The sequence below is a fragment of the Marmota monax genome, unplaced genomic scaffold (genome assembly GCF_021218885.2).
Source record: "Marmota monax isolate L192 unplaced genomic scaffold, Marmota_monax_Labrador192_F-V1.1 WCK01_AAM20220418_F8-fsc00033, whole genome shotgun sequence".
NCBI classification, from domain to species: domain Eukaryota; kingdom Metazoa; phylum Chordata; class Mammalia; order Rodentia; family Sciuridae; genus Marmota; species Marmota monax.
Genome location: NW_026694282.1, coordinates 13014694 through 13024757, shown reverse-complemented (window position 1 = coordinate 13024757; position 10064 = coordinate 13014694).

The window sequence follows — 10064 nt, the reverse complement described above, 5'->3', positions numbered from 1 at the left end:
ATAATTTTATCAAAGTTATTAGTATGCATCAATTTTACATATCAAAGGGCTCAATATGATATTTCCATAATATGCATACAGCATGCATGATCAAATCTAACCTGTCTATATTCACTTTCCCCGCCCTACACCCTTCCCAAGCTCTGTAATTTCTAGTCTGCACTCAGTTTGACTTCCACATAGGAGAGAGAACACTCACCATTTGTCTTTCCTGTCAGCCTTTTTTCACTTAACAATGTCTTCTATTTCCAGTTCATCCATTTTGCTGCAAGTGACAAGATGTTCTTTATGGCTGAATAATATTTCATTGAGTAAATAGACCAAATTTTCTTTATCCATTCATCTGTTATGGATACCTAGACTGATATCTAGGTGGATATGTATATGGACATTTTAGCTATTGTAATAGTACCACAATAAACATAGGTGTTCAGGTGTCTCTTTGGTATGCTGGTTTTGTTTCCTTTGGATGTATACCCAGAAATGGTTTGGCTGGATCATTTGATAGATCCAGTTTTAAATTTTTTAGGAACTTCCATAGGTTTCCCATAATGGCTGCACAAATTTACATTCCCACCACCAGTATATAAAAGTTCTTTAGTACTTTTTTCTCTATATCTACTCCAGCATTTATTTATTTATTTATTTATTTATTTGTTTGTTTGTTTTGATAGTAGCTATTCTGAGGTTAGACGGCATCTCATTGTAGTTTTGATTTGTATTTCTCTAATGACTAATGACATTGAGAATTTTTTTCATTTCAGCCATTTGTATTTCTTCTGAGAAGTAACTGCTCAGATCATTTGCCCTAATACTTTTTTTTTCTTAAGTGTTTTGAGTTCCTTGTATAATCTGGGTAGTAACTTTTTGACAGAGGAATAGTTGGCAAATATTTTCTCCCATTCCGTATGTTGTCTCTTCATTCTATTATTTTCTTTGTTCTATAGAAACTTTTAAGTGCAATATAATCCCACTTGTCAATTTTTTGCTTTTGTTTTCTGTGCTTTTGAGGTCCTATCCAAAAAAAAAAAAAAAAAAATCATTGCCTTTATCATTGTCTTAAGTGTTGCCCCTATATTTTTTTCTAGTAATTTCAGGTTCTAAATTTAAGTCCTTGATTCATTTTGAGTTGATTTTTTTTTTTTTTCGGACTGAGAGAGAGGAGTCAAGTTTCAATCTTCTGTATGTGTACATTAGGTTTTTCCAGTACCATTTATTTGAAGGGGCTTTTCTTTCTGTAATGTATGTTTTTGGAGCCTTTGTTGAGAATCAATTAGATACACGGGCTTATTTCTGGAATCTGTATTCTATTCCTTTGGTCTTGTGTCTTTTTATACTGGTACCATGCTCTTTTGGTTACTGTGGCTCTATAAGATATCTTAAAATTAGGTGCTGTGATGCCTTCAGCTTTTTCCTGTTCGCTCAAGATTGCTTTGGCTATTCAGGGTCTTTTGGTATGAATTTTAGAATTGTTTTATAGTTATTGTGAATGGGTCAAGACAAGGGAATCCACTCCCATTGTTCTTTTTCAATATAATACTAGAAGTTTTAAACAGAGCGATTAGGTAAGACAAAAAATAAAGTCATATGCATAGGAAGGGAAGAAGTCAAATTATCCCTGTTTGTAGGATATGATTCTATATATGGAAAAATTTAAACTATACCAAAAGACTATTAGAACTGATAAATGAGGCTCATTTTTTTAAATATTTGAAATGGAATAATACCCACTTCAAATACTTGTTAGGTTGAATCAGTTAAACTGTGTGAGGTACCTAACCAGTACTTTTGCATCTTGGTTTGCTCTTTCATCCACCTGGACAGTCTCTGACTTGTACTTGGGGCAATTAGAACATTTACCCCTTTCCCTTCCCCCAGTGCTGGAGATGGAACCCAGAACTTGAGCATGCCAGGCAAAGAACATTTACTATGATTATTGGTATGGCAGCTTAAATCCATCATCTTGCTCCTCCTCCTCCTCCTCTTCCTCCTCCTCCTTTTCCTCCTCCTCCCCTACCCTCCTCCTCCTCCCCCACTACCATCCTCTCCTCTCCTCCTCCCCAACCACCATCCTCTCCTCCTCCTCCTCCCCCATCCTCCTCCTCCTCCCCCACTCTCCTCTTCCCCAACCACCATCCTCTCCCCCTCCCCTCTCCTCCTCCTCCTTCTTCTTTCTTCTCCTCTTCCTCCTCCTCCTCCTCCTCCTCCTCCTCCTCATCCTTTTGGATTACTTTTTATTATTCTGCTTTATCTGTTACCTGATTAGCTGTTTGTTCATCACTTTGTTATTTTAGTAATTGACTTAAGGTTATTGTATACATCTTTAACTTACAGTTTATCTTCAAGTGGTATACTACTTGACCTACAAGATCCTTACAGTATAGTTCTGTATACTGTATAGTTCTGTATACTATATGGAACCAGCCTAGTTGTCCATCAGTGGATGAATGAATAAATAAAGTGTGATATGTAAACATAAGGAGTTTTATTCAGCCATAAAGAAGAATGAAATTATGTAACTTGCAGGAAAATGGATGAAACTTGAGAACATTATGCTAAAATAAGCCAAACTCAGAAGGTCAAGAATTATATGTTTTCTGTCATGTGGAAGCTAGAGAGGAAAAAGGAAAAGAAGAATGGGGGGGTCTAATGAAATTTGAAGGGAGATCAGTATAGTAAAGGAAAGGAACCAGGGGGAGGAATAAGGGGAGGGGAAGGGGCAAAACTGGGGAATGGTATTGTCCAAATTATATTGTTAAATTGTGAACATATATGAATATGTAATAATGAGTCCCACTAGTATGTACAATTTTAATACACCAAAAAAAAAAAAAATGGAAGAAAAACATCCTTACAGTGGTATACATCTTTCTTTCTTCTCACCTTTGTGCTATTGTGGCCTCATATTTTATCTTTATATATGTTATAAACTCCACATTTATTTTTACTTAAAGATAATTATTTTAAAAGAGATTTGAGTTATAAGCATTCTAAACATTGCAATTAAAAAAGATCAATGCCAAATGAACTCACATACATGTGAGATCTACATATTGTTCATCATATGCATACAATTTTTATCAATTAAAAAAAATTAAGTTGCTAAGATAGTCAAATTGTATAAAAATCAAGATTCAACTGTAGGCTGCCAACAGAAGCACACCTTAAAAATAAAGATGCAGCAGTGTATGCTTCTAATGCCAGCTGCTAAAGAGGCTGAAGCAGGAGGATGAATGTTCGAAGCCAAAATGGGCAACTTAGCAAGACTCTGTTTCAAAATCCAAAAATTTTTTAGAGGCCTAGGGATGTAACTTCAGTGGTAGGATGGCCCTCAATTCAATCCCCAGAAACATGAAAATGGACTAAAATGGAAAGGAAAGAACCCCATACTAATGTTAATCAAAAGAAGCTAGGATAGCAATATTCATACCAACCAAAGTAGATTTCAGAGCAAAGAATAGTACCAGGTATTATGGTTTGGATCTGGAATGTCCTGAAAAGTCTCTTGTGCTCAGCGGTAAAGCTTTTTGAAAGTGATTTGATCATGAAGGCTGTAACCTCATCAGAGGATAAATCCATGGATGGCTGAAAGGACTACTGGGTGGTAGTACCTATTTACAGGAAGTAGATCACTGAGGACACGTCCTGGAAGGGTTGATCTTCTCCCTGGCCTCTTCCTCCCTTCTCCCTCCCTCCCCTCCCCACCCTCTCTGCTTCCTGGCTGCATGGGCTGAGCAGAGCTTTCCTCTGCCACACCCTTCCACCATGATCTGCCTCACTCAGCAGATGGAAGCAACTGACCATCTACTGTATCTTCTGAAACTGTGAGCAAAAATAAATCTTCGCTCCTCCAAGTTGTTCTTGTGAGGTGTTTGGATCACTGTGGTGAAAAATTAACTAACACACCAGGGATAAAGAAGGTCAATTCATGATAAAAGGGTCATCCATCAAGAGAACATAGCAATTCTAAATAATGTCAATAAGCATATAGAATCAATAAGTATATAGAAGTTTTCATCAAGACTGTCAACCAAATAAACTAAGTGACATTTGTGAAACACAGCAGATCACACATTATTTTCAAGAGTGCATGGAATATGTACCAAGGTAGACCATATTCAGAAACACAAAACAAGTCTAAATAAATTAAAAGGATTCAAGCCATGCAAAGTATATTGTCAGCCATAGCAGAATTAAATTATAAACCAATGAAGTATACCTGGAAAAACCTCAAAAACGTGGAAACTAAATAGCACTTTTTAAAGTTAGAAAATGTCTAAATTGTGTATATTTGGGAGGAAGGGGAAATGGATTGGAGAACAAAAAACGAGGCACCAAAGTGTTGTGGAATGATTTTTATAAAGGGTAGAACTCAATCTGCCTTTGATTTCCACCCCCTTTGATTTTCACATTGATAATAATATGATTATTCTGAAATTAAATCAATTACTTCTAAAAAAAATCAATTACTTCTGCTTTATGAGTCTTCATCACTTACAGAATTAAGTCCAAACTCTTGGCAACACATTTCTGTTCATCCCTCTGACCTTCCTTCTGCAGGTGCACCTAGTACATATGTGTCACATTTATTATACAATCCCCTGGCTTGTCCATCTCCCCAGCTGTGTTAGATCTATGCTAGCACATAGATCTATTTAAAAAAAATCTATGCTTTTCCATTTGGATATTTCAGTGTCTACATGGCGCTGAACATAGGGCATGCTTCCAGAAACCATTAGTTGAATAAATGAATAACTGAATATAATAAACATTATTTTCTTTTTCCTCTTTAAAAAGAACAATTTCCCACAAATTGAGGAAATTACTTTCTGAACATAATCAAGACTTTTTTTCAGAAAGACCTTCATTGAAATTAAGCCTATGCATAATCCAGCTTTAAAATTTCAAAGACCTTAGGCCACGGTGTTCAATCTTTTGAAGTAGTAATGCCTTATCATTTTCTGCTTCTGCATTTGTGCCTGTCATATCCTGCTGAAATGTTCTTTTCAAATTGGTTGATCAATTCCTAAGCACTATTCATCAGACCAATCAAGACAATGGTAGGTATCCATCTGTGGAGTGTGGACATTCAAGAAATCTGATCCAGTATTTAGAAAATCATTCCTGAACTCAGAGTTGGCTCAAACTGGCACTTTTCTGGCATTTGCTGTGGGTGGGGAATGTGGAATGCTTTGAAAGCTGAATGGCTTCATCAAGTTTTAAAATTCTCTTATGTCCAAAGGAAAACAGCGTTCATTGTGTAAAAACACCATTGTTTGTTTTTTCTGCTTTTCTATTCTTTGGAGTTTGAATCTGCAAAAACACTCACACCCAGCATTTTGCTTTATGTACCTCTCTGACGTTTCTGGAGATGTGAGTGATGTGGAAACCTTTTTTATTGTGCTTGTTCAGAACATTCAGAACAAATGGGGAAAGCAAGTCATTTTTAATGCTTATATTAATTCTATGGAGAAAGACTATGTTTCTGGTTGTTATTGTAGGCAAAAATAGAATTGTTGGGAGCAGGGGTACTGGGATGAGATTACCAAGGTTCAACTTCCTGTTTTTCTGCTACCTGCTGTGTGACTTTAAGCAAAGTATTTAACTTCTCTGTGCTGCTTCAGTATCTTCATCTATTCAATAGGAATAAGAATAGAGCCTACATCATAGGGCTGCTTGAATATTAATTGGCTCAATACAGAGTGCTTGGAAAGATAATTGACAGAGTAAATACAAATAAAATTGTTTTGCAGCTATTATTATCATTGTCATTATCACTATTAAGGGATTAAATTTAGAGTTCCCACATCTGATTATTAAAAGTCATCCTGGGCTCAGTGACACATGCTTGTAATTCCAGCGGCTCAGGAGGCTGAGACAGGAGGATCGTGAGTTCAAAGCCAGCCTCAGCAAAAGCAAGGTGTTAAGCAACTCACTGAGACCCTGTCTCTAAAATAAAATACAAAATACGGTTGGGGATGTGGCTCAGTGGTGGAGTGCCCCTGAGTTCAATCCGCAGTACCAACAAAAAAAAAAAAAAAAAAAAAAAGAAAAGAAAGAAAGAAAGAAAGAAAAAAAGAAAAGTCATGATTCTAGGTGATACTCCCTTAGTAGCAAGATTAGTTTATTAGTTTGAACCCATCACAACCTCATTGCACAGAACAGAGAGCATTGCCTTAGGTGAAATTTGTTCTAGGGAATGAGGTAGTGAATGTGAGGCACTGTCCAGAAGCCCTATCTTGCTTTTCTAATGTCATGCTGAGGACTCATCATTCCTCATCCTGATTAATTCATCAGCTTCCTTCCTTCTGGTCCAGGATTTCACCCATTCACCACCCCATGTCCCCTTGCCTAATCCATATTCTCCACAGAAGGCCAAGTGATGTTTCTAATAGAAAACTGATATTTTCACAAACTTCCTTTTAAAACCCTCAGTGGCAGCCTTTGACAGAAGATAAAGCCCATACACCCTGGTGAAGCACAGGGCCTCTGGGAGCAGACCCCAGCATACCTTTCTGCTTTTTCCTCTCATCACTTATATGTGTGGAGTCCTGATGAGCTCTTTGTAGTTTCCCCCAACTCACCTTGCTCTTCTGGACCTGTGCATATATATGCTGCTCTCACCATCTGGAATCTGTCACTCCATGTACCTGGGTAAATTTCACTTGTCAGGATTCACCTTAGGTGGGTGTCATGTTATTCTAGGACCCTCCCTTAACTTTGGATTTAGAATATTCCAGACATTAAGCCTCCCTGAGCCAGAGACCTACTCTATGCCCTAACTTCTACCTAATTGCCTGGCACATAATAATTTTATTAAACACATGTTGAATTAATTGCTCTCTACTCGGGGCTCTTAGTTCCTATGCTTACAGTTCTAACAGCACTTAACTCATTATTATGCATAATTATTATGAGTTTGTTTGTATCTCCCATTAGACTGAGCTGCACATGGCTGAGGCCTTGTCTCCCCCATCTTCTATCATAGTGCCTGCTATGAAACAGTAGCTTAGTTCTGAATGAGTATATGAATAGTATGTACATGCTGTTAATCTCAGGTTTGATGTTTCCCCAAATTCTGAAGCAAAGAGATTTATGAATCTTCCTGATGGTTCTTGAATGTTATCCCAGTTACACTACTGAAATCGTAAGCAAAAATTTGCATGTCTATATATTTTTCTGAGTGGTGGGGTTTTTTCACCCAAAACCTTCCTCAGATATTGTTTCTGTAACCTTCATCAGATTCTCAGAGAGGTCTCTGATGCTCCAAAAGATAAAAATCTGTGTCCTAGATAATTAGTTTTTATGTATTTTTTTTTTAAATTTGTAGTTGTAGATGGACACAGTACCTTTTATTTAATTTATTTATTTTTATGTGATGCTGAGGATTAGACCAAGTGCCTCACACATGCTAGGTAAGTGCTCTATCACTGAGCTACAACTACAGCCCAAGAATTATTTTTAAAATCAGTTATTAAATAAAATGTGTGCAAGGTAACCTAATGGGTCCTTTCAGGCCTTTTGACCCAGAGGCTTTTGACCAGATCAGGCTTGTGGCTCTACACCCTGACTGCCTCCAGCCTCTAGTGGTCTCCCTGCTGCTGTATTGTGGCAGTTCCAGTTGGCAGTAGCCAATGTTTCTTCTGAATGAATATCCAGCCCCACCCCCAGCTACCCCCACCTTATATCTGTAGTAGCAGTTTGAGACACATTTGCAGGGCCTTCTAGGAGCATGAAAGATTTAAGGCCCTGGAACTAGCACCATATAATGTCCTATCCCAGCATTCAGGGTAGAGGGTTTCTGTTTTGTTTTGTTTTGTTCAAAGCTGAGAACCTTCTTTGATCCAGTTTGGCTAGACATTTTTCTCTGACTTCCCTCAGTAGAATTGGCGTATTTTTTTTTTTTCCTGGCCTAGAGTCACAAAATAAGAGGAGACTAGAGTTTCTCTAAGGAGCTAAGGGAAAAAAAAGTTTTAAAAATAACTTGACCAAGTGTATTCATCTGGCAAACACAATCTCACTACACAAAATAAACTTCTTTAGAATTTCGCAATAGCAGTTCCTGAAAATGTAAACAACCCCAGGGTCCACATGAGCAGAATCACTTGCTGAATAGAAAGAGTCCCTGGTCCAAATTCTGCAGAAATAACACCTTATAAAACTAAGGGTCAATGACCTTATGTGGAAACAAGAAGGGGGCAGGAGCCTAGACCTTACCCAAAGACGGTAAGAAAGTCTTATGATTAAATTCTGGAAAAACTGGCTTCCCAAATTAAACACTAGGATGGTGAGGGACGGAGGGGCTACTGCCTAGGCCTCAGGCTCTGGCTCAGACTCTACCAGGCCCCTGTCTTCCCCAGGGAAAGCCAGATTCTACAGACTCTCATGAAGTCAGAGGAAGCCCCTACAGGTTTCACCATGTATTCTGTTGACAAAATAATGGTCCCATTGAAACTGTAATAACATACTCAGCCAACAGACTGCATGTTATTATAATAACTTTGTACCCAGTCCTAGTTTTTTGAGCACCACTATACTATGTTCTCTCTAATGAGGCCCATACTGTTCTAATGTACTTGTACTGAGTTTGGGTACTAGAGTAATACATGCTATAGATTATAAGTGCAATTATCACTTCATATTTGTAGAGCTCCCCTTCAAAACAAAGTATGTTCTCATTCCTTAGTGGTGTTCACATCCTTTTTATGTAGAAAACATTGTGCTAGATACCATATCTTAGAATGGACAGAACCTGGAGGATTCAAAGAAAAAGCACAAATAATTGTCTTTAAGGGTAGAAAATGCAACCTGTGGCCGGGCACAGTGGTGCACTCCTGTAATCTCAGCAACTCAGGAGTGGGAGGATTATAAATTTTAGGCCAGCCTCCATATCTTTAGTAAAATCTTATCTCAAAATAAAAAACTAAAAGGGCCTGGGATGTTACTCAGTGACAAAAATGCCCCTGGGTTTAATCCCCCTACCCCCATACAGAAAAAGAAAAATGCAACCTATGGAAAATATATAGTTAATGAATTTTTCAATCCCCAGAGATCTGTGAAAAGACAGGGGTAAAACTTTAACATTTTATTTCAGGAATATAAAGGAATACAAAAAATCATGGTTAAATTATCAACATTTATTGAATAATGGCTTTGTGCCATATCCTTTACAGGCAGTTTTGAATTCAACTCTGATAATAACCTCCAAAAATAAATACACATAGCACGTGAGAACACCGATCACAGGTAAATGATTGTTCAAATGTGACAGACAGTTTTTCACACTCTGCTTGTTTCCTTTCTCAACCTGGAAGTTGGATTGTGTGTTCTGTCTCAGTAAAACTCAGACATGACCACATGACTTTTTCTGGCCAATGAAACATGAACAGTATATATCACTTTTAGATGAACGGTTAAAAGAGACAGTATGGAAGTAGGTGCTTTGCCTCCTTTTCACTTTGCCACAGTGAGCATTAACTAGACAGTGACTGCTCTTCAGCCTAGGTTTCACTGAGAAAGATACTAGAGCAGAGACTCTGTTTCAGCTGCCATCAAGGTATGCATGTTGCATAAGCAAGACATTAAATTTTGCAGTGTTTAGCCACTGGGTTTGAGAGTTTTATTAGTCTTGATTCTCCACCAAAGCAAAACCAATAAGAGATTATCTCTGTATGCATCCATCCATACAGAGATTTATTATGGAATTTGCCTCACATGTTTATGGAGACTGAAAAATCCCAGTCCGCCTTCTACAATTTGGAGAAGCAGGAAAGCCAATGACGTGATTTAGTCAAAGGCCTGAGAAGTGTGTGTTGTGGGGGCACTGATGGTCCTAACCAGGCAATGTTCAAGGACAGTGAAGAAGGATTTCCCAGCACCAGAAGAAAGAGCAGATTTTCTCTTCCTCTGCTTTTTTGTTAGTTCCAGGCCCTTAGCAGATTGGATGATGCCCTCACACACTGATGAAGATATCTTGTCTCCTGAAACTGCTAACTCTTCCAGAAACACCCTCACAGACACACCCTCACAGATACACCAAGATATAATGATAGCTGTGCTATCTG